This window comes from Amphiura filiformis, chromosome 8 (genome assembly GCF_039555335.1).
Source record: "Amphiura filiformis chromosome 8, Afil_fr2py, whole genome shotgun sequence".
Lineage (NCBI taxonomy): Eukaryota > Metazoa > Echinodermata > Ophiuroidea > Amphilepidida > Amphiuridae > Amphiura > Amphiura filiformis.
In genome coordinates this window covers 15,601,488-15,627,858 of record NC_092635.1, presented here as the reverse complement: position 1 = coordinate 15,627,858, position 26,371 = coordinate 15,601,488, and the positions used below count along the sequence as shown (strand labels likewise).

Genomic DNA, 26,371 nt, shown 5'->3' with positions numbered 1-26,371 from the left:
GCAATCCAGGAAGCTTATTCCAAGGATATGGCAAGATTTGGAGGGAAATTTTGGAACTTGGAAACCATTTTGCTTCCCTGTGTAGGAAATACATAACAAATTATGGAAAATTTAATTTGAAATTTTGCATCTGAGAGTGAAATTTGGCTATCTTTTAGGGAAATTGACATTTTTTTCAGCCATGCATCCACTTGTATCTAGTCAGCACATAATTTTAAATGACAATTTGTTGGATGGACAGAGAAAAGACACATTGTTTAGTTAAGTTTATTGACGTGCGGTGCAAAGGGAAACCCCTAACAGACACAAGGACTGTGGACCTTTTATTCACATGTCAAGCTAAAAATACACAACTCAGAATATACACTTTAATATATCAAATAAAATAATTAAATAAGTTTAATTAACACATCATGGCCACTACTCCGAGTTTCATGCTACAAGCATGTAGCAATCATCAGGTGGAATGATCATATGACAATGATCACACAGTCTTATTTTTTCTTAATATATCAATATCATACAGTTAAAGACAAATGTATACATACTAAAAGTAATTGAGCTAACATGAAAAATATCGTACATTATCATTATGTACCATTTTTGTGTGAAAAGGAAATCAGTGAAGACTGCTACATGTGTAGGTCTACATGTAGTATAATATTGCACATGGGTGATCAAACTGCAAGTAAATAAATGTATTATCATTAACGTTAAGCACCAGAGAAAAATGTGATTTGAGAAGCCAAAAAACACGCCACAGCTTTCCAAAAATTTAATTTAAAAAAAAAGTTATAGACCCTAAATTTCTTGTTATTCAAGGGTGGAACCAGAGAAAAACTGCTATTAAAAAAAAAATAAAAAAAATCTAAACGTTCTGAGGTTTTTATTCAAAGGTGGATAAAGTTGTACATTTTAAATACTGTTGCTTCTATTGAACAGCCAAGGATATATTGAATTAACATTTATTGCTAGCTGTTCAATAGAAGCAAAAATATTTAAAATGTACAACTTTATCCAGCTTTGAATAAAAACCTCAGAACTTTTAGTTTTTTTTAAATAGCAGTTTTTCTCTGGTTCCAGAGAATGTTCAGAGAGATTATGCTTAAAATGAAGCCAAGGGCCACCACCCTTATGATACGTATTGCAAAAAAAAAAAAAAAAAAAATGTTGGGCTGAAAATGTTGGTCCTGTTTTATTAGGAATGAGGGTTGGACAGTTTGAAGACCATAGCCTATATAAATTTGAGGAACAGACAGTTGTCTTGACAGAGACATGGAGCGAGTTCAAGTTACGGAAGCCTTGAAAAACATAATGTTTATTAGAAATATATTTGTTATGGATTTTCTAACTGCACTGTTTGTCAAAGGCAAAAGTAAAATTATTTTTAAATCTAATTACAATTTTTATGAAGAGCTGCAATTTGTAGATTGAATGTTTTTTCTCTGAACATTTCGAATTAGTAAACTCACCAATTTATGGATTTTGAAAGAAAGGCAGAAGGAAAGAAAAGTGAAGCAGATCCCAGTGCACCATCTCATGAATATGCAACAATAGTGCTGTTGTATCCTGTTGTAAAGAATTTGATGGAAACTAAAGGAATCCGTCAACACCTTTGTGTCCACTCTTGTAATTAACTATGAATTAAAAATGATAATAGCATGTCATTGTAGCATCATCCATAATTGAAGAGATACTGCATACTATACCGTTACACCTGCACCAAGCTGGTATCCCCTTATGCATGGGTATTAATATTTACTTAATATTCTCTCCTGACATATGATAGATGGGAGGCAACTCATAGACAAATTGACCATTGCAAAACAGACAGCATCTAGCTAGCTCAAGCAAGCCATTCAATACACTAGGCATTCAGACTGCTCTGCTTTCACTATTAGAATACGAGTAATTTCTTTTTTTCATTTTCGCAGTAAGGTAATTTTCATGACAATGTGTCGGGGAAGCGGGGAGCTTGATGGAATCAGCAACATCGGGGAGATGTTTTGAATAGATGTGGGTTAAAGATGGAATGTATGTATGTGCCTCAATTGTGATATAATGACTGTTTGGGAACTACTACTGAAGCTATATCTTCAGTGGAACAGTACTAGTGAACTGCATTATTGGAAATAATTGGCTGGGATATCGTTAGGGGAATCAGATTGGACATTAATAAACCAGGGGGGAGAAATTAAATGAAATCATAGAATGTTATGGATATTTTTCCTTTTTTAATACTTAGCACTGTTGTAAAAGACATGCTTACTCAAGTCCCGCTGTTAGAGCGGAATGAATACTAGGTCTAGTGTATTTATCATGTGGATTTAGTGGATAGGATTTAGCAATGTTATTCATCAATCTCCCTGTGCAGCTGTGTTACAGTTAAACATTATGCATCATCAACCTTTCATTTAAAAACATGTTTCTATTGAAATCTTTTACATATTTTATTTTCATTCACATATGAATTATTCAATTTTTCCAAATATTATTTACTATCTGTTATCATACCAGGCTTTAAAAATTATTTTACTATAAATCCAAAAAGGCACAAAAATTTCTGTAGTGCAAACTAATATTGAGGTATTACACAGAGTTGCCCACAATATGCGACTGCTGTAATATACATGTAGTGAGTCGTGTTCCTGTATGGTTATTGCATATACGTGGTCATGTTACGCTTGTGTGAGTTGAGCTGAGCCAGAGATTCCACATGTCCATTATGTTGATGATGATGATGATGATGATGATATGACTACTGTATCTTCAACCGTACCAATATACCAAGTTTTGAAATTTGAGTAGGTTTAATCCGGTGTCGCGTTAGATTTTCAGATTGGCAGCCGGTTTGTCAAAACATATGGTGTTTGTAAATAGATATGTACATGTATATTACCCCCACCCATCCACAAATCGTTACATGTTATGTGTATGACATCTCACCTGAGTATAATATGGATCATTCAATATGTTGTGGCCCAGTTATGTAATATGAAAACAAGAATACTAGGGCATGTATGTGTGTATATCCTGGTGAACTTCCAATGATCAAACTAGCCTTGTACCGAAGACTTGCTTCTCAAATATATACATGTATCGCCTAAAGATTTGAAGGAAAGAATTATTAGGCTAATCTGTTTAAAGTCCACTCCCCCTGTTGGGGGGGGGTGTATATTTCAAATGGAAATGCATTGGCAACTCTAATTGAAACTTGACTTCCCTACATGTATGTGCAAGATTCAGGTTGAATCATTTTCTGAGGGTGTATGAAATTAAAATGGAGCTGCCTCATGTGTTTAATTCATACAAAGATAATTGTAGCTTCTTCCATTTTCAAACAATATAGGGGGGTAGTTTAGCCGGGTATTTGGAGTGAAGTTGTGATGATATTCCAGATAGCTCAGCAAATTTGTGTAATTTATGCCCTATACATTCTATAGTCCACTTTATTTTATAGTGTTGGCCGATACCGATCTGTGAATCGGAGATCGGTGCCGATATGGACTGCATTGGCCTTGAATCTGAATCGGCAGATGAGCTATCAGCTGCCGATCTAGCTTACCGATCTCTGAACTTGACAGTAATAAAAGTACACAACAATTCTTTAAGCTTACCATTACTTTCTTATGTAACATTACTACTATTTAATGCCAATATATTTCCAAAAAACGTTGTTACCACCGCAAGAATCATGTCGTTTCATACTGTATTTTATAATATTATCCACTCAGTGACAACACTCCCGACTGTACAGTGCGTCCCTGGGAAAAATTTGTAAACACTTTAACACTCGACACGTGCGCCCTTCAATGTCGGGTTTCCCAAGGTGAATTTGAGGGCATGTTGGAATCGCGCACATTAGCGCTATGCCTCCACACACGGACGATTACATATCTTAATCTCCGAACACGTGAATTCTTTATGTAAACAACTCTGCACAACCAATCAGGATGGGAATTCGCGGTATTCCCCAATACGTCATATGCATAAATTATTATAATATCGATGGAGCTGATTTAGCTGCAGGGTCATCGAATCAATTCGCAAAGTGATTCGCCTAACTTGGTACACACGCTTCAAAGTTGATTCGCGGAGAAGAAAGAAGAATAAAACAATCAAGAGAAATGGATTAATGATTAAACTTCCGACAATCGGAGGCACTGAGTGAGTAACGCTGGGACTTGGGGTGTAAAATGGTATTTTATTTGGGTTGATATTGACATGAAAAACCTCTAAAAACGGTCATCATATTACATTTGTTGTACATAGTTACAGGTTTGGGGAATTAAGCTTTGACCGTTAACATTACTGGGGCCCGACTTGAATGAACTTGTACTGGTTGTAGAATAACATTTAATGAATCGGGATCGGATCGGCCCGATCTGCTAATTTTCAGATCGGAGATCGGCAGATCCGATCTTGGGTTGGATCGGCCAACACTATTATTTTATATTGCAGTTATATCGTTGATGATAAAAACAAAAAGATATTTCATATACATCTTCCAAGTTTGACAGCCAATATAGTCTGCATATTCGTTACAGCAATTTGACATGCTGATTTATTGTTGCTACATGTTGTCCTTGTTAGTGAATAATCAATTAGACATTCAACTGTTCTCTTGCCTGATTGTTTAATTAATTAGTTCCCTTATTGTTTTCCTCTCTTGATTCTAAATGTTGTCTGCAATTATGTGATAAACATTTACCTTCAATAATATTATCATGTATTTATGCATGAGACTAATTATAGGCAAAATATCTAATTCTTGATCATGAGAGGATGTACCTTCTGCGTCAGCGTACTTTTCATGGAATAACATATTTAGAGTTTTAAAATGAAAAAAGAAGAAAAATCAATAATCTATTTTGAAATTTGAAACACCATGAGTGTCTGTAATTAACTGAAATATTAATGACAAAGAAACCTTTAATGACAAAGAAACCTTTAAATTAAATCATTTCAAAATCAAATCGTTGTCAATACTTTTGAACATGGTTTTCTGACAAATTCCCAATTGTCAACAAAAATGCAGATCTTGAGAATAGTTTATGCGCCACACACAAATGAAGTTATAAAATAAATAAATGTATACGTGTGAATTAATGATGAGATTATGTACAAAACAGGTTGAAGTGTTGAGATGACGATCAAATCAATTGCGGTTTGGTTATTGCAGATTTTATTGTCTGTTAAGGGGGTACTACACCCATTGCATTTTTTTTTTTTTGCATTTTGTGAAGAAATGAGAAAAAAAATTGGACAAAGTGGTATGTAAAATGAAGGGGCAAATCGTCTCGTTCTATTGGTGGCTTCGGTATCAATGTAGCTTACATGCTTTTTTCCCCCTCATTTCTTCACAAAATGCAAAAAAAAATTGCAATGGGTATAGTTCCCCCTTAATATATAATTAAAAATTTGTGCAATTGACTCATCGACTCTAACAAGGGTCAATTATGATGATAATCAAATGAAATTGTTATGAGAAGTTATTACTTTGCCAGTACTAGTCTAGGTGGATTGAGGAATCAAAACATTGGGAATGAAGCCTGTGAGTGACTAACTTCATGACTACCTTTAAATTTGTTAAGATTGTAAATAAAAGTTTTAATATTTTATGAAGAGTGTAAATAAAATGGCAACATTTGCACACATCAAATGACAATTATTTTGCTTTGTTTTTTAAATTGTTTTTACAGATTGGATTTCAATTATCACGTTCTGTTTGTTCTTTAAAGCAAAATACTGTTTTTTTTTATTCTTCAGTCAATTTTAAAAGCGCATTGCCAAGAAATTAAGGAATTAAGAATGTGAATCAAGTATGGAAACTGGAGTTTGGCTGGCCAAAATGTTTCTTCCATTACACACATGTAACAACATGCTAATTCATCTACTCAGTAGCAAGTCTGCATAAGTGTCGTATACCCCCTTCTTATGTAGCTCAATATTCTGCATGCACTGATCACTTACTAAGTGAATTTTAAGATTCCTGTAACACACATGTATCAATTTCAAGCAATACAGAGTGCATTAAGAACAGTGTTCCCAATGAAAAAGTCAAGATGTTGATGACATATATAGGATATTTCTTGTACACCATTGATTACATTCTGAATATATTCGCAAAATAATGCCTGTTGGTGACTGGTGATTTAACTCCTCATTCTAAAAATACAGAAGGCGTTATATTTTCAGCTTTCTACGAGTCAACTGGGGGTTAGAATTTATCGGAATCGACGTCACTGTTGAACCTTGGTAGCTCATCCATGCTGTATTTGTTCACTCAGCAGCGGCTCTGTTGTTAAACTACTACCTAATATAGTTTGACTTTGGGGCTTTTGCTCTAGTTTGCCATCGCCATTTTTATTTTATCATGTTTGGTTTAATATTACAGCATATAATTCTATATTCTCCTCAAGGGGCTTCAAAAGGATACTTCTTGAAATTAGAAAATGCTCTAGACATGATTTAAATAGAGCTATCATTTATTGTAAGGTAAACTGATCAATATTATTTTTGTTTGAGGCAAGTCAGCCATATAGTTTCCATAATTCATTGATTTCAATTTTTTTGAAATCATTGTTTTTTACCAATAATCAATGAAGTCAACAGGCTAAATTGCCTGAAAATGGTCATGAATATGTAAGTTTGGCGAATATTATGCTAACAACATTCATAGGATTTGTACTAGGTTTATTTTGCAGAATTTTGCCCTCAAATTGAGTAAAACTGCTCCTATTGTCTTACAGAGGCTGTAGCCATGCTTGCCATACTGATTTGCATATTGGCATAATCAATAAGATTTAATGATAAAATGATAATCACATAACAGATTCTCTGGCAGTATTATTTAAAAAAAGACAAAATTCTATACGTGTGAGTACTTTCAGCCAATTTTAGCAATGTACTTTGCCCCACATGATAAATGTATTTGACTGGTCCAAGCATTTTTTAAATTTCAATAAACCTCTTGCCAATCCTCTTGATTTAATTAAAGGTTAGTAGTGAGCTGGAGTTGTTGCAAAGGAATTTAAGCATTATGTGATGTAACTGTGCCATCATAACATATGGACATAATTTCTGACTTTATTGGCCTTACATCTACTTCCTTCCCCTATCTCAATGCGCATGCACGTATATTTACATTAAATATTTTGATATTGAAAAGGAATTGGATTTGATTTTGATATTTATTTTTGGGATGGCTGGTTTTCAAGATATCCGACTTTAATACAATCGGTATGATGCTCATATAGTTTAAAATATCAGTATAATATTTAATAAAAGTGGCATTTCTCACTAGATTGAATTGTTCTGGCACAAATTTGCTTGGAAAAGAAGCGCAAAAATCCAGAGATATTGTACATGACTATTTACAGACATTGTGAAATTTGATATCTGTCACTAATGCTACCACCTGTTTTGTAGTGAATCTTCATATCAAATTTAAGGAATATAATTGGCTGCTTTAAAAATCCCTGAATGACAGTTCAGGTAATTGGAAATTCTTTTTACCGAGACACTGTATGATATATGTAGTTGAGATATGTAATTGCTAAAAACTGAAAATGAGGTTACTCCAAAACAAAAGCATAGAGTTATTGTGTCATTATCTCATTAGAGTGCTAAATTGGAGGGCATGCAACATGCACACATGATCTGTCACAATCGTTAAAAATCATTACAAGCTAATGTTTCGCTTTACATGTAGTTTCTTGATATTAATCACTTGGCAGATGTTAAAAAAAATTAATGTTCATTGCATCCACACAAATTACAAGTCTCAATTTGTAAGCAATATGGTTATGGATTGTGAAAGCGTTGTTACAGTGTATTTTTGTATCATAGTTTGTTCTTATGTATCATGTTACTCATCGTCACAGCCATCAAATACACATCCAGCCTAGTGCTCAAATTTACTCACTTTTAAACTGCTATCAAACATGATTGTATGACATTTACATTTGTATTTTATTTTCTTTGGGATCTTTTTGTCCTTGATCATTCAGATGGCACTGCAGTATCTAGTGGTAAGTTGACATGGCTAACATGACTGTCGTCTACTGATGAAAGCAAACAAGCTGGCACACATTAAATCTCTCTCTTTCTGTCTCTCGCTTTCCGTTATGTATCTCTTAACACACAGTCAAGAAAAAACTGTGATGTGCTGATTATGGAATGACGTGCATTATGGCCTCTTTTTTCCAAGACATTTGACACTCTTTAAGGTCAATATTTTAATTGCTTGTCTCACTTTTTTTTCATATTTATTTTTGAAGTTTCATCATGATTGGGATAATGATTGTCTCTCTCTCATCCTCACTCTCTGTTGCAAGTGAACACCAAGCAGAGCTTGCATTTTAAAGTGATTGCACTCTCATCATCTTGGTCATCATTTCATATTAATATTTAGTGATAATTATTAATTAGTTAAAACAATAAAATTAGTGAACCCATTATTAGCAAATATTATCCCAAATAACATGTTTCGATCTTAATTGAATTTAAATGATATTAATACCATGTCTGTTCTGAAGTGTCAACTTTTTATTTAAAAACAATGATATTAGTTTCTAAACTTAAAAGAACCATTTAGTGATAGGAACTAGTAGTTCATAATAATTCTAATTTTGAATGTAAGTTGTCTCAAATTTAATTTTGTCCAAAAAAATGAAGTTCAGTTTCTTGTATTTTATCCAAGTGTTACTTTGTCCTAAAATATTTTGCTCCAAAGTTTTGTTTAATTGAGTCCATGGATGAGTCAGTAACTTGGTCCTAATAGGGTTTGATCCAAAAGTAATTTCTCCTAATATTTCTATTTTTAGCAGTATTTTGTCCGTAATTAATAATAGTGTGGTATAATATTTGTCCAGTGGTATCTTTAGCCTTATAATATTTGTACTAATGTCTAAATCTGAAACAATTCTATAGCATTCTGTGATCTTGATAAATAACTTCAAGGCGGTGGTGGTATACAGTAAAAGTACTGTCAAAATGGACATTGTTTCTCGATTCATTTTTTGCACTTAGCTGATTTGAACTGTTTGTCTTGCTCACAATTTTATGCATCATCACATTCATATGTAGGCCTATACTCAAATGAAATATGTTTGTGCATTTATATATTCGGGATAGCTGCTTGGCGCATGAAAATAAATGTAGTGTAAAAATGTCCACTATTACAGTATTATAGAAAGCAATATTTTCCCTGGTTATGTGGGATCTATGGTGTAAAAGTATAGGTACTGTAGGGCAATTAGTGCCCCCTTCTCATCTCCCATTGGGTGCCCATTCCTTTTTAAAGGATTTTTTTATTAGAATAAGCTCCTGTGGACTTAAAGCTGCTAAAGTGTGCTTAACAAGACTTTCATAATTGAAGGGGCGGCAACAATTTGTACTAAAAATATAATTTAAATATAATGTTTACAGTTTAGACATGATACTGTCACCTCCAATTGTGAAGATACCTACCGTATTTCCTCGAATAAACGCCCGGGCGTTGCATTTTCCAAACAGGGGGCGTTTATTAGAGGTCATTTTTAGCACAACAATTCCCATTAAAATCATTAAGTAAGCTTAAAAGTCACACTAAAATGACGAACTATGAACTAGAAACACTGACTTTTGGTTTACTTCCGGGTTTCCGATTCAGATTTTCGCCAAATATTGCTGCTATTATCGACCATGTGAGCAACTTGGTAAGCTTACTACACAAGATAGCATGGAAATATCGGCATTTTTTAAGCATCTTCGTTGAAAAAAAGTGGTGGGGGCGTTTATTTGATGGGGGCGAGGAAATACGGTAGCTTATTATCTTGCCAGCCAGCTTCAACATTGGGGTCATTCCAAGTGTCCTAGATAATAGTTTCTTTCAAATCTTCCTCTGTTTACATGCAGAATGTTCAACCTAAATCAAAAGAAACCTGTTAAAAATATATTTTTAAAGATTAAAGCTTAGAAATAAATCAAGTAGATGAGTTATGGATATGCTGCTTCAAGTTATGGTTAATTTAGTATCATAATGTATCTACATGTATCATAAATACATCAGCATGTTTATTTTATAGGTTAAATGTCAGTAACTTATTTGATAATGAACATTATTCGCATGAAAACATTTTAAGTATTTACCATTTTATCATTGGTAGTCACAAAATGCCTTTTGACAAAACATTGCCATGCATTACATTTTAAATTAGGCTGCCAAATAAATTAAAGTGTAAAAGTTCACAGTTCAAGCTTTGTCACTTTTTCTTTTTTATGTTTTTTAGGCTTTTTTGTAACCTTTAACATTTTTTTTGCATAAAAAAGTTTTGATTATTCTCTCCTATATTTACACACTCATGCCTCACATTGGCAAAACAATACCAGCAACAACAGTTACTTTCACATAAAATTTGATTTTGCTTGAATTTGTCTGTTTGTATGTTTGTTTGTGATGATGGCTGTTATTTATCTCAGCTCTGTTTATATGTTGGTTATTTTTATTTAATCTTTGTTTATATCTTGGTGTTTTTAAATCTTTGTGTGGAAATAGTGTTTGTAACTCGATTGGGTGAAGCTGAACAGGTCATAATTTTTCACCCTTTGTCATGATTAAAAACAAATATTCATGAGTAAAGCTTTAAAAAAAATTATCACTGCTTAAAACAAAAAATCGCAGTGATTTGTAGTGCACTACACACAGACACACCACCTAAACAATAATCCACAAGCCTCAGCACACACTTTTACAGGTTGTCACTGATCACTGCGGCCTCAAAAAATTGGTATTTAAATTTCAGGTGTGGTGATAAAATCAATCACAAATATACAAATATTGTTTTACTTTTAGTGCTATGTTGTCTTATTTAACAAACAGTTTGACTTTTCACATCAAAATTCAGCAAAATGTGAATTCTTGGTTCTTTTGTAAACATAGTTGTTGGGATTTTAACAGTGAATTTGACAGAACTGAATATTTAATCTGATGAAGTACAATCAGCATAAATTTTATATAAAGTGCTTCAAAAAGAAAACAAATAATGACATCTTTCATATAGAATGACCCGTTAACCGACTGACAAGAAGTCTGTATATATGGAGATCTTGTTTTTCACATCCCAGTTGTACGTACCTGAGATGGGTTTTTGATGAGGTCATCGCTGGCTGTATTTGCCCTGAGGGCGCTTCATAGGCTATTCGCGACCTGTCATTGGGGATTTCCTCATGAATGCAGAGACCATCTTGGAAACAGAATTGGCAAGATGTAATTAAATTATGTGTCGTAGATCTGTTTTAAGCAGACGAGAGTGTGCTACAAAACTATTGATAGGAAAAATTTACATCATTTTTTTTACACCTTTATTCAAATAAATGTGACATTAGTAAAGAGTTATTGAGTTGGTTTTTGCAAGAGTTGAGTTTGAGATGTGGATGAATTTGTGAACAAAATGTGAACAGGAATATTATAAATTGTAAAAATGATTAAGATTAATATTCATGAGAAGTATGTTTCCAAGCAGGGTTGTTTCCAAGGAATAAACACAAAACAATAAATAACAGTTATGACATTTAACATCCAAATGATGGTGACACTGTGAAAACTCCCATATAGGTTTTTCAATGCTCACTTTATGTGTATGCATAATAGAAGTTGATGGTTTCAACTGATTTATTGACGAAACCCTCTACTCCAAGTCGGAATTGATTCTGGCAAAAGTTTGCCAATTTTATTCCAGTCCAGAGGCAAACCTGTTGGAAATCTGAAGGTGTATAAAGTATGGGTTTTTAAAAAAATCCCTTACATTACAAGTCATTATTAATTCATAATGTCTGGGTCTGGCTGCCAATGATTCCCTGGCAAAAACAAGTTGGAATGAACGGTGGAAGGAAACAAGATGCAAGATAAACTCCATGGTAATACTAAATTGATAGCATAGATGTGTAAAGTATCTCATGTCATTTGACATTTGATGGCAAAGCTCCCAAAGTAGCCGTGGATATTGTATGCAAGGAGTGCTTTTCTTCACAATCAGCAATTTCTCTTGGCTGATGCTTGTTTCTTTACCTTACCATACATGGCAGTAGAGACATGTTGTGCCGTATGGTAAAGATGGTAACATTTAACACCTTGACACCTACACACGATAGTTACACAATATTACATTAAAAATAAAGAATAAACTGCCATTCCTTTCCAAAGAAATTGATGATGACCTTTAAATGCTGATTCACGACTCAGTTTTGAAGAACATATTGTTACTGGTACTTCATCAATTTTGATGTTAGCTTAAATTTAATAAATTATGAATTTATGATTTGCAATAATTTATCATTCCTTTACTGAAAACCTGTTCATATGTACATGGAAATCTAACAACAATACCAAGACAAGAGACTTTAATGATATTAAAATGAATGATTACTGTTTCTGAATAAAACAAAAGCTTTAATCTTTTAGTCAATATGTGACTCTTGGGTTTCTCTACCAGAAGTCAATCTGTACCAAAATGCCTTTCCACAAGTTAATGGGCATATTGCATTACAATAGATACATTGCATATGTTATTCCATCTCCTTTGTTATCCACTTTGTTAATGCAGAACACATATCGCATTGTAGGAAGGAATTTTGGTAGAGATTGACTTTTGAATTGACAAACTCAGTCCTGAGCCACCTATTTTAATAGTAAGGCCAAATCAAACGACAAGTTGTATTGCCATTACAGCTCCAAAATCGGGGTTGGTCTGTCAGTTTTTTGTTTGTTTTAGTAATATTTTGCCACAGATGATATTAAAAAGTTCCCCACAAATTACAACATAGAACAATGATTTGTCGGGCTCATTGTTGAAATATATCAGAATTATGAATAATGAATTATAAAAGGAAGCACATTTTGTGCATTTTACCCAAAATGTGGAAATATAAGTATGAAATATAAAACAAACCAAACAAAACGTGACCCTAGATTTTCCATTTTTAAGCCTAATATATGATTGCCTAGAGATAAAATAGTGAGGAGTGCCTTTAATGCAGATCTATTTAGAGCTAATTGAATGTGATGATATGGTTATAACATGGATGAGTGTATCATATATCTTTGTTAGCTGAAATCATGGAACATGGGCAGGTGAATGGTAGGAGCTGCTTGGTATAAAGAGTAGTATTGTTAACCGCTAATTTTCAGGTGATTATATGTTTGCTCTTAATCATTTATTTCAATTGTTTATTGTAAATGTTTCCACATGATTAATAATTTCATAAAAAATAATTGTATATTTTTATTACCTACAGCTTAAGAAGGCCATAAATGGTACAAATTAATGTATTGTGAAAATATCCACTCCTTATAGCTCCCATTTGCATAGTAGATGCCCCCAAACTACTTATATTTTGGCACACATTAAAATTTCATATATTTTTACGAAAGGCTTTAAGAAATGAAATGGAATTGGTATGAATTAATGTTCTTCCACATATTGCTACATTAAAATTTAGTATTTGTGATCCTAGCATCCTCTTTTTATGACATTTTTCAGTACATATACACAAAAAAAGCATATTCCCAAAATTTCAGTTGATTCCGATTTTGCGTTTGCGAGTTATGCATGATTATGTGTATTACACTGCTCCATAGACAATGCGTTGTAATTTCGTTCTGGTGCACCAGGCGAAATTCAAATTTCATGCATCTTTGCTAAACTAATTAATCTGCAAGAAATATTTTGTACATAAACATTATGTAGCCAGAGTATTCCAGCGATATAAAAATCTCAACTTTTTTTGAGAAAAGTGGGGGGATGAGGCTGTGGATCACGAAATGCCCCTTTAATAATTTAAGTATGTGACCTCCTTCATGTGTGACCAAAAGTTAGAGCGTAAATGATCTGATGTACAGCATTGTACAGGGCATCAAGTCAGCAAAATGATCTTGCTTGATTGCCTCTTAGGAAGATGTAAGAATACTTGGCCCCCCGGGACTTGGCCAGCACATTTAATGTGGTACTATACCCCTTGATAAATTTGTGACTATTTGTGCATTTTTCTCGCAAAATAAAACTGGTAACAAAAGGTATGTATACTATAGGGGCAAGGAATCCAGTTTACTACACTGGAATTTTAGTGACTCAAGACAAGCGGTATGTTATTTATGATCAGAAAAGCGGTACCGCTAAAATGTAAATAATTTCTTAACATCATGAACCACTTGTCTTGAATCACTGAAATTTCAGTGAAGTAATTGTATTCCTTGCCCCTATAATATACATAACTTTTGTTACCAGTGTGTAGTTATTTTTTGAGAAAAATGAAAAATTAAGTCACAAAATTTACCAGGAGTGTAGTACCACCTTAACTACACACAATTGTTTAATACTATAACAAATGTTGCATTTATTTGTTTCAAACCATATGATCAAATCTTGACATACATTTTTTTGCATTGTGTCAAAGGCAATAGAGCTTTTTTAGAGGCACTCCCAAAAATGATGGGGTGGATAGATGGTTAGCTATGACCCCGTTTACACAGAGCCTGAAGTCGACTTTAGCCGACTTTGAACTCGACTTCATTTGTGTGTAAACAGGGTCGTCGCATTTTGAACTCGCAATCAGAAATCGACTGCAAATGATGACCTGGAGCAACATTTGTCGAATTCAAAGTCGACTTCAAACTCGACTTTTGCAGTGTAAACGAACACGTAATTAGAAGTCGACTTCATAATGGTAATTTGAAACATGAGCAAGTGATATGGCATACAATTTGAATTCATAATTTGTTTTGAAGTCGACTACCGTGTAAACACCCCGTCAAGAAATAATTTATGCTAATCCTTAGTCGCAATCTGAATTCGATGTCGCAATTGAAGTCGACTTCTCTCTGTGTAAACGGGGTCTAAGACTCTTAATGCCAACAACATTGAGGAAACATGAAGCACAAGAAGCAACTCGCATAGCAACTTATCAGAAATATGAAGTTGCACCTGTTATAAGCTGTGTTCTGGGCTCTTCCAGTTAAAATCCATACACCCTTTATGGAAGGCACATCCTTAATCATTACAGACGGAGAGTGTGAATTACAAATGGTGTTACCTGAATGGATAACTCAATTTGACATTTACACCCCCTCTGTAGGAGATCGAGCCATGTCTTCCAATAGGGGTGTATGTGTTTCAACTGGAATAGCCCATTTCATTGTACACAGTGCCTATCAGTATAAAAAAAAGCAAGATGGACAATTTAGAGATGGGCTAGCAAGCAAACAAACAGGAAGATCACCTAGATTCTTTTGTTATCTGAGGCCAAAGTAAATTTGCACGCAGTAAAGCCAGAAATGTCAACCACTCTAAAATATTAACAGTCGCAGAAACATGCAGCCGATGAGTTGCTTGTACGGCCAAATGGAATGGATTGTGTCGTGTTTATGAGAGTCGCTTTAATATAATTGTGTTTTACATCTTGCTTTACACCTAATATTACATGGCATACTCATAGTAATGTGTTAACATCCGGTATGACAACGCCAAATTGGTTCAAGTCAATTTAAAAAGAAAAAGTTCAAGTGTGTATTTGTGTGTGTGCTTTGAGCATATATTCTTCTTGTAGACATGCGTTTTGCATATTAGTTGCAACACAAAACACCTGAGTGATTCACACCTTGCTCCATATTTTAAGTTGACATTATGATAGTTTCATAAGGTCTTAAGGTAGTATTTCCCTTTTGGCAAATAGAAGTCAATTTCTAAATTCCCATTTGAATTTTTGAATATCTGGATATTGAGACGTGTGACAATAGTAAGGTTGAAGTCATGCAAATCGCACCTATTCAAATTAAAACTAGCATTTCTAAGCAATTTATGCAAATATTTTGTGTACAAATTTGACCTTTTTGTTGTGGAAACAACCTTAAGTATGAAAAGTGGATCTTTTCATACTATTAAAATATTCATTGCTAGCCTTTTGCTATTTGCCTGCTTCTGTCCCTTGGTAGATATATGTATATTGAATTAAAAAGAATGACAAGCATGACATTTTTGGTTTCTAATACTTTGCGCAGAACTTACTGGAAATGTTTGTTTTCTTCAAAATAATGGAAAGGTTTAACAAATATAGATAAGTCGGTGCAAACAGGAACAGGATTCCTTTATTGATTGTCATTTTATCATAATAACATGAAAGCATTAAAAAAATAAAAAAAATGTATTGACCATGAAACCAATATATTTGGAGAATAGTATACTCGTGGGATACAATATTGAAATGCTGTAAATTTGATAGTATTTTATATACAGGGGAAAGAAGAATTGCGCATCTGTAAAATTATAGTTTCCACCAAAAGACTTGAAGCTTTGGTAAAATATAAGACTTAAAAGAATTTAACTTTTGTATAGGGGATATAATTATCCTATCTTATTATTTTTCTGGAGTCGGCCAATGACAAATTTTCATTCATAAACATGGATTTGAACCTGGGACCCCTGGGTATCTAGCCAGTGCTCTAACCAACTATAAGCTATCAAGTAAGCCTGTTGCTTCTTTGGTAACAAGCATTAACCCTAACCCAATCAAGTCTCACTAAACTCACTATCGGTTCGAATCCCAGGGGTACCAAGTGACTTCTTTCTTCACCTTCTCTCCTTTTTTGTTTCTTCTTTCCCTTCCGATAGCAAAAAACCCACGGGTAGGGTTGGGGTTAATTTACATGTTTTTCCTAGATTTAGACCTCCTTAACCCTAACCCAGCCAAGTCTCACTAAAGCTCACTATTAACACCATTCTGCATGCATGCATTCCACATGACTTGATGACGCAATCAGCCTATACCCAGGCAATTGCTGCTCGGACAGCCTAACCTCGGTAGCTATAGGTCGGTGATCGTGTGCATGGCATGCGAGGGGTCCCGGGTTCGAATCCCGGGGGTACCAAGTGACTTCTTTCTTCACCTTCTCTCCTTTTGCATTTCTTCTTTCCCTTCCGATAGCAAGGAAAAAACGTATTTTACTTTTCTAATGAATTAAGGGGTGCAAGTTTTCAGGATGTTTATGTTCTTCAGGATGTTTTTTAGGAAAATGCAGATTTTTTGGATTTCAGAATTACAGTAATTAAAAGATTTTCTGTTGATTTTACTAACATCTAATGGGGTTAGAGTACGTATTATCAGGAAGAATGTGTTTATTAAAAAAAATGTTGTTTAGATTAGAATATATTATATTTATATATAAGTTGCTCCCTATTTTCTCCATATTGCCAATACACATGCCTATTATTCATTTGCTTGGTCAAAGAATTCATAATTAGGCACTGCACACACTGAATGGTGCCATTTGACAGTTGTAACAATGGTGTCTGATGCATATATATTTGAAAGATAGATGTCAGTTTTCAGAATATACTTCTGCATTGTGATCATATATATTCACCACATCAATTGATGATGAGGATAGTAGTAATGATAAAAAATAATGCAGATTAAGATAGTAATACTCAGGCTTGGAAAAATATGTATTTTTTTTGGCTTCCAAATAATGAGAAATAATGGGAAATGTTGCGATCTTGGGGTAAACATTTTCCCCATCATACTAATGATACTAATATATTACTATTCATTTAATCATTATGATGATGTTAGTGATGTATAAAGTTCTTAACATGCAAATACAATGACCTTGTTAATTTCCCTAAAATTGTAGTTGTAAAGCATTTCCTTTGTTAAGTGTGCATTAGATTTGATGTGCAATCAATCAGGTGGGCACACTATGAACAGATGTATGCCTACTATCAGTAATGGGGAAATACATTCATGATAATGACTAAAAAGGTGAAAACCCAATTGACAATTATTCCATTATATTATTTGTTGCTAGCAAGCTTTTATAGTCCAGTGTGTAGAAAACCCTAAATATTGACCCACTAGAAATATAATTGCATTCACTGTACCTAGGTCTTCCAGGGCAGTCAATTATTCAGTTATCCTTCCTCTGCCTTAGAATAATGGGAAAAACAACAATTTAAGACTCAACACACCATCTTATTATGTCATCAGTCTGCCTGGTGGAAAATGAAAACATTTTGATATAAGAGTTGTGTAAATATGCTTCCTTTATGGTGAACAGATGCTTTCTCTACTCTTTTACCATCTCACTATCCAGTGGGCATCACATTGACATCAGCATAAGAAGATGTACACAAACGCTTTAGCCACATTATCACTGGTCGGAAAAAACAGTCTTGTACACATTGTATAGGGTCAGCTGCTTGGCATGAATTATTGATGAGAAGCCTCACACCATGTGAGCGTATCACTTGATTTGCTTACAAGTACTACAAAAGCATTTTATTTGTAACAAACTAAAGCAATGCATTTTTGATATGTTGCGCTGGACATATTTTAATATTACAAAAATGCACAATTTGATTAGTAATCTAGCCACAGAAAATTGTGATTGCTAGAATTTGCAGAAAATAGAAGAAACCTTATTGTTAATGTTAGCATGGTTAGGTTTGACCGAAGTGGCTACCTTTGATAAATATCCACGGCGAAAGCTTTTGAGTGCTTTTTCAGTACTGTACTTGAAATATTGAGCATACAAATCAATTTGTAAATGAATTTTGTTTTCATCCTTTATACATGAGCCTTTATTGCTCAAACTCATTGCATTCATATTTTGGGTATGTCATAGAAAGACACAGATTGAGTATTTTTTTATTAATTTTTATTTTACAATTTTATTCACTTTGATAATTTGATTTTATTCAGTCTGCATTTACATATTCTTGGGTGTTTTCCCTTATTGTAAGATATATAATTATTACCTACAAGAGGAAATTTTCTTAACCAGACTTCCTCGAACACAGATGGGCAAATATTATTAAGCAGCTTTGTATTGGCCCCTAACCCTAAACCAACCATCCTAAATATTCCACAAAAGGTATTGTACACATTTTTGCAAGGGAGAGTGTCCAATATTGCCAGTCTGCATTTTTAATGATTTTTACCTCAAGATGTGCCACATTTTCACTTGTTAGCAGAATCCAATTTTGCTATACACAAATTAAGGGGGTACTACACCCCAAGCCAATTTTGTGCCTATTTTTGCATTTTTCTCAAAAAATATAGCGCATTAGTGACAAGTAAGATATGTATATTATAGGGGCAAGGACTACAACTACTGCATTGAAAATTCAGCAACTTCAAGGCAAGTAGTTATTGATTTATTGATCAAATATTGGTTTTCCCTCATTTTTGACTGTAACTCCACAACTGTTGTCTGTGTTGAAATAAAATTTCCAGTGCAGTAGCTGTAATATACATATCTTACTTGTCACAAATGCTTATAATTTTTGAGAAAATGCAAAAATAGGCACAAATTGGGCAGGGGTGTAGTACCCCTTAAGGCAGTAAACAATGAATCATGAAGATTAAATATGTTCAAGTGATAACCTTTATTATTTTTCAACCTGTGAGGACCAACACAATATTTCATTTTTTTTTGGTTAAGGCCTAGCACACCTAGACTGGCCCCCAGTCTCGGTTCGGTTCCATCTCTGGATAATGTAACAATAAATAATTACATAATGCCCTATGAAAAAAAATATGAAAAGTCCTGTAACCCCCCTTATTTTCTTCAATGCCAAAACCCATTCCTCTTCATCCACAAATCGACGCCACTAATTACACCCACCACAGTCAACCATGCAGCAATATAGAAATATACTCAGTATTATAAGTGAACGCGAAAGTCCATTGAGCGCTGATTCCCGAGACTGGTCCAATCTGTTAGAGATCTCCCTTCCAAGTATTCGTTCAACGAAGCATGTTGTTTCCGATGTCACTTACGAAAGCCCCGCCCCAGTTTCAATTCAAATATGGTAGCACAAAGCTATGCCGCGGGATGTGACGCAAGATCGGATGGGACACTTGTCAACAACTGAGAGGTATTGAGCTCAAGTGGCACACGTCTGATAGACCCATGGTATGCGCAATAATAAAAAGGCAACCACTGACTCGGACTTAGGCCTATTGTCCATATTATGATATTATCGCGTCTCGGTTTGCAAATGTTTGCACATTATTTAGCTAGGAAGCCTTTTCAAATATCCCCGCACTGCCAAGCTGCGTTGATTGGTCGGATACAATATCGTTGTTTAGTCGCTTACACAAACGTTAATGTAGTGAAAACATGGATGTGGTATATAGAAAGATTGCCTGACTCCAAATCCGTAAAAGTGAACTCCCAGCATTTTGTGGGAACTTGAAGGCAAATTGCTTACAGACTGGGAGGGTCCATGTATTGGGTTGATTTTTTAATGCTATGTAATCTACATTACCAGTCGTTCTCCATGGACCCGAGGGAGGGTCTAAGCACACCTAGCTTTTCTATTGCCTTGATTTTCTCATGTGTACTGACCAACTTAATATGAATCCAATATAGTTAAAGACAATCACTAAGGGGTTAAAAAGGCTTTAAATTTGAATTTAAATAAGTATGTAGGTGGAGACAATAAAATGACATGGGATTTGCCATCATTGCTAGCTAGCCCTGTCACAACATACTGTTTTTCATACTTGTAATATAGCTAGCATATTGCCCAGCAGGAATTACCTGCATCATGACAGGCAATAGTTGGCATGCATTCTTTTGTAGTTTGTCCATGGTACTTATTCTATGGAGAGAGGCGGTGGTTGCCAATGCGATTAGAAAATAATCAGAGCATCAAAAGTAGATCTGTCTATATGAACATGAAGCCCGTAAGAGCAGTGTGTTCCAATTAGCAATATCACTTGTTTTTTAAGAACGGGGAACAATGTGTACATGATATATCTGATATTCTAGATTATGTTTGTCTGTATAAACACTAAATTATGTAAATTTGGTGATGGAAAAAACTAAAAAAAACAAAACCACTAGCTTTATCTCAAGTAAGAGATGGTTGTCTGTGTGTGGTTGTCTTAGGTTGCTGTTTGCATTTAGGTTATTGATCGGTTTTAATACTTACACTCTCTATGCCATGTGTAGCACACATGATTGTACTTTATCCATGGTCCTAAACATTAATGTGATATATCCTTCACAAAATTACAACCAATTTAAAAAAGAGGGAAGAGACATTAAAAAGATGGAGAGGGGAAAAGGAGTGAGAGCTGGAGAAGAGGAGAAAGAAATGGGAGTAAATGCAAGTATAATAAAATGAAGCAAGTCATATTGGAATAAATTTGTCAGTATAGAATTCAGTTGTATTTTATTAAGCATAGGTGGCATATAATTTGAATGCCAGCAAATGTCAGCATAATCTACTGTTTGAATAATGTTTGGCCAATTCTGTAGGGAGCGTTGAATATATCCTGTTTGTTAGCAGGACTTAATACTTATCATCCCACTCACTTGTGTTATGTTAACAACTGATCTGGATTTAGCTCTCTCTCAAACATGTGGGTACGATATAAGACTGCAAGTGTAGTAAATGTTGTTTTTGAACCAATTAAACATCTTTGAACATACATGAATATTATGTTTTGTCTAATTTTTAAAGTATATTGGTTTATTTTTTTTCTATAAAGCTTGGCATTTTACAAAGTTGTTTAAATGAAGAATAGATACATTTAGTACCGGTATACACAAGTTTGCAAAGTTGAAAAATCTGTATCATTTTACTGAATGCTTACAAGGAAATGACTTTAGTAGATGGCTTGTTCAGTGTTCTATATTACTATCTTCAGTAGATAGCATAGTTCATGCGATCTGATTCTGATGATTCAAGCAGTGGCAACGCATGACAGCTGGAAACATGCGCTATACAAGTCCAAAATTTATTATTATTTATTATTATTGTAAATTGCTATCTCAGGCATAGATAGCTGAATTTAAATAAATTGCTATCTTCAGTAGATAACATAATATAATGCGAATTGTTATCTTAGGTAGATAGCTGACTCTAAATTATTATCTCTGGTAGATAGCATGTTTATGGCTCGAAAAAGGGGGGAATTTGGGAAGCTCCTTTCCAGGAAACATTGGTGTTTGGAGGGAAATCTGGTATTTGGAGGGAAATTGTGACTTTCTTGTATATAAAAACATGCTATAAATTGTGGGAAATTTAGCTTGCTTCCTAGAAAAGTAACATTTTTTCAAGCCCCGAGATTGTTGTAAATTGCTATCTTAGGTAGATAGAATGTTTTAAGCTGCTATCTTCTGTAGATAACCAATCCAAATTGCTATCTTCAGTATATAGCCGATTGTAAATTACTACCTTAGGTAGATAGCTGATTCCAAATTGCTATCTTCACTATATAGCAGATTGTAAATTGCTATCTTAGGTAGATAGCGATTATAAGCTGTTATCTTTTGTAGATGACCGATTCCAAATTGTTATCTTCAGTAGATAGCAGCGATTTTAAATTACTATCTTAGGTAGATAGCTAATTCAAAATTGCTATCTTCAGCATATAGCAGATTGTAAATTGCTATCTTAGGTAGATAGCATGTTATAAACTGCTATCTTTTGTAGATAACCGATTCCAAATTGCTATCTTCAGTAGATAGCAGATTGTAAATTGCTATGTTAGGTAGATAGTATGTTATAAACTGTTATCTTTTGTAGATGACCGATTCCAAATTGCTATCTTCAGTAGATAGCAGGTTTTAAATTACTATCTTAGGTAGATAGCTGATTCAAAATTGCTATCTTCAGCATATAGCAGATTGTAAATTGCTATCTTAGGTAGATAGCATGTTATAAACTGCTATCTTTTGTAGATAACCGATTCCAAATTGCTATCTTCAGTAGATAGCAGATTGTAAATCTCAGGTAGAGAGCGATTCCAAATTATTTCAGTATGCAGCATGTTACCTTCACTGATTACAAATTATTTTCTTCAGATAGCTAATTCCAAAGTGATATCTTCAGTACATAATACATTGTAAATCACTATTTTATGTAAATAGCAAATTCCAAATTGCTTTTTTCATAGATATCATGGAAGCTACTGTCTTCTATAGGTAGCTGATTTCAAATTGCTATCTTCAGTAGATAATATATTGTACATTGCTATCATATGTAAATGGTTGATTCTTCAGTAGATAGCATATTGTAAAGTGCTCTCTTAGGTAGATTGCTGATTTCAAATTACTATCAACAATAGATTGTATGTTGTAAGCTGCCAACTACTGAAGATAGCAATTTCAAGTTATATTGTAAATTGCTATCTTAGGTAGATAGCTGACTCTAAATTGCTATCTCCAGTGGATATCATGTTGTAAATTTGCTATCTTAGGTAGATAGCTGATTCCAAATTGCTATTTTCAGTAGATAACATATTGTAAAGTCATGCAAATACATGTTTGCCCTAGAGACTATAGCATCTGATGATAATATTTGAAAAGCACACATCAGGATCCTTGACCTCGAATGATACTGTAAAGTGAATTTTAATATAATAAACTTGTGTACATTTTATGCACAAATTTATGAGTCATACTCTGTGCTTATGATTTCCTACCTTTATTTAGAACTTACAAACATCAAGAGTTGATTTTTGTTTACTTTCATTACAAGAAGCTAGGGCAGTAATTAAATCACATAACCATCTGCTATGATGCACCTTAGACTCACAAAAACCTTGTATCCAAGGTGGACCAAACCAAACCATTGCTAATGGTAACCTCAGACCCTTAGCCAGACCAGGGTGTGCAACACACTCTCATAAATCAGTAAATGGTCTGCATAATTGGGCCAAAAATGTCAAAATTTTCGACAAATATACCCCAAATCATGAACTTTCTGTGAAATGTGTCTAAAACATAGATTCCAAGAATAAATTTTAAGGAGATAAAGATTTCTGTTAAAAAGGTCTGCATTTGGAAAATCGGCACCCACCACGAAAAATCCTGGCCTAGGTAAATCTTGTCTTATATCAAATATGGTGTGTGCTACGTCGCTATTATTATGACTTTAAATACCATACTAGAAAATAAAGAAATTTTATCCCCTGCACATAACTTCACTGATGTCATTTTGCTATTGATTTTGAGATCGTGCAACAAATTTAAATTTGATTTATTGGTTCATTTATGAAAGAATGGAAGTGGACAGGTCATACTTACATACTATAAACCTACAGTCAGCCTGCTATGAATGGTTGATTTGCATAACCTTGCCGCATGCAAGTGATATGAAACAGGCATTAGCAACTAGCTTATTACCAAATCTTACAATTTAATGTTTGGATAATTGTATTCAAATATAGATTGTTTAACACGTTTGCCTGCTGTTCATGTTGTGGGTATTACAATACATTGTAGACCATCATAATATACATACAGAATGTTACATTTGAAAAGATAAATTGTGTGAAAAAAGACCAGCAAATATATAAAGAATCACATTTATTCCATGTTTATAAAAATAAAACAACCCCTTTTTGTATTAAATGATGAGTTTAATATTTATAAAAGCATTGCAGTTTTTTTCTTGCATGAAAAATGCAAGCACAGTCATGGAAAAAAAAAGGAAAGGAAAAAGCAAATGATGTAAAATTGATTACATTACCATGTGTAGGAGTAGGTAAGTGCTTGCTGTATCCACCCATGCAGAAAACACAAGCAAGCAGTTTATATTAAGAATGAGTTGCATTACATATATATGTTAAGCCTCCCCTAGGGGGGCAGAGTTCACTAACCTGTATCTATTGGTTAATGCTCACACACGACCTTGTGGACTTTGGGCATTGTATCTCATACCCATGTGTAGGAACTCTGGATTATTAACTCTATACTAGAATAGAAGTGTGTGTAATTTTAGTGAACTGTGTTTAAATTAAAGGTATGATGTTACATCAGGTGTGGCATATGGCTGCAATATTCAGCACAATTCTGGATTGTACAAGATTTATATATGCAAATTCTCCCATTTGAAGTACAATATATGTGGCATGAAAATTATATACATGCACTTGGGGCAGGACCCTATTCTGATAATGTTGTTGCCTCATCACTTTATGATTTACAAATAGTTATGATTATACTGATTATATAACATTTCTGTAATTTAAAATCTTAAATTTCATATTTAATCTATTCCACTGTTTTGGTATAAGAAGAAAAGTAAACTAGACTTAGCTGTGGTCTAACCCACGAACACAGCCGTGTTGTGACCCCTAATGACCTTTGACCCCAAAATATATGAAAACGCCCATAGACATTGGCTAATGTCAATGCATGGGTGCACGTGGCACTACTTTGCTGTGTTACTTGTGGCAGAAGGGGCATTTTGAAGGTTTTCGTCTCAGACCGGAAGTGACCCCTTAATGACATTTGACCCCAAATAAAAAAATACCACATATGAATTGGGTAACTACAATTCATGTGTGAACATACCGTTACTGTCCTATGTTTTTCTTTGCACATAAAAAGTTTTGAAGGTATTTCGTTTTATACCGGAAGTGACCCCTTAATGACCTTTGACCTCAAACAAAAAAAATACCACATATACATTAGGTTAACATAATTCATTATGTGCACATACCGTCACTCTCCTATGTTTTTCTTAGCTAATAAAATTTTTGAAGGAATTTGGTTTTATACCAGAAATGACCCCTTAATGACCTTTGACCTCAAATCTGTGTATGATTTATAGACACTGGGTGATAACAATGCATGTGTGCAAGTGGCGCACTGTCCTGCTAAATTTGTGGGAGAAGTAGCATTTTGAGTTGAAATCACGTTTTTGACCTCTGTGACCTCTACGTGACCTTTGACCCCACGAGTTTCATGTGACATGTAGGGGCATGGTCAGTGATGGTTGTGACCAAGTTAGGTCAAAATCGGTGTAAGTATGTCAGTGCCAGAGCAAATGAAATGGTCGACAGAAGAAAGAAAGAAAGAACCTGTAAGAAAAAAGACACAGCCGTGACTTATGTCACGGCTGTGTAAATATCAGTTTGGTGTTGAACCTATGCCTTATTCAAGTTTATACATCCCAGTTGTATGTTGAAATGTGTACCATATGCTGAGGAAGGTATATAACTTACATGGGTGGTAATGGATGTGGCATTTTTATGGTTTAATTGATGTAGTAACAAGTAACTTTACCTCATGTATTGAGAGAGATTAATACCCAGTGATGATAAACTCTGTTGAATGATAGACTGCATGTAAATAGTTGCCTTGCCATGAAGGGATGCGATAGTTTGAATAACAACTTGAGATTGTGGTTTGTAATGTTTTTCAAAGGCCCATTCAGTGATTTGCTCATCCAGATGATCCTAAAAAATCATCAAAATTCAGATTTTGGTACCTTTTTCATTGTCATAGATGTACTAACATAGTCTGCTAGTAGTTCAGCCAAAAGCCATGTATTTAAGACAAAATAAGGCATTTACATGAATCTGAATAGAG

At 34.1% G+C, this 26,371-nt stretch overlaps 1 protein-coding gene across 1 annotated transcript in view; it reads left to right on the top strand.

Annotated features, from left to right (window-relative positions):
* Positions 1-26,371, top strand: part of LOC140158686 (calcium/calmodulin-dependent protein kinase type II delta chain-like) — a 127,553-nt gene that overhangs the window by 25,831 nt on the left and 75,351 nt on the right. The gene's annotated exons all lie outside the window — the stretch shown is intronic.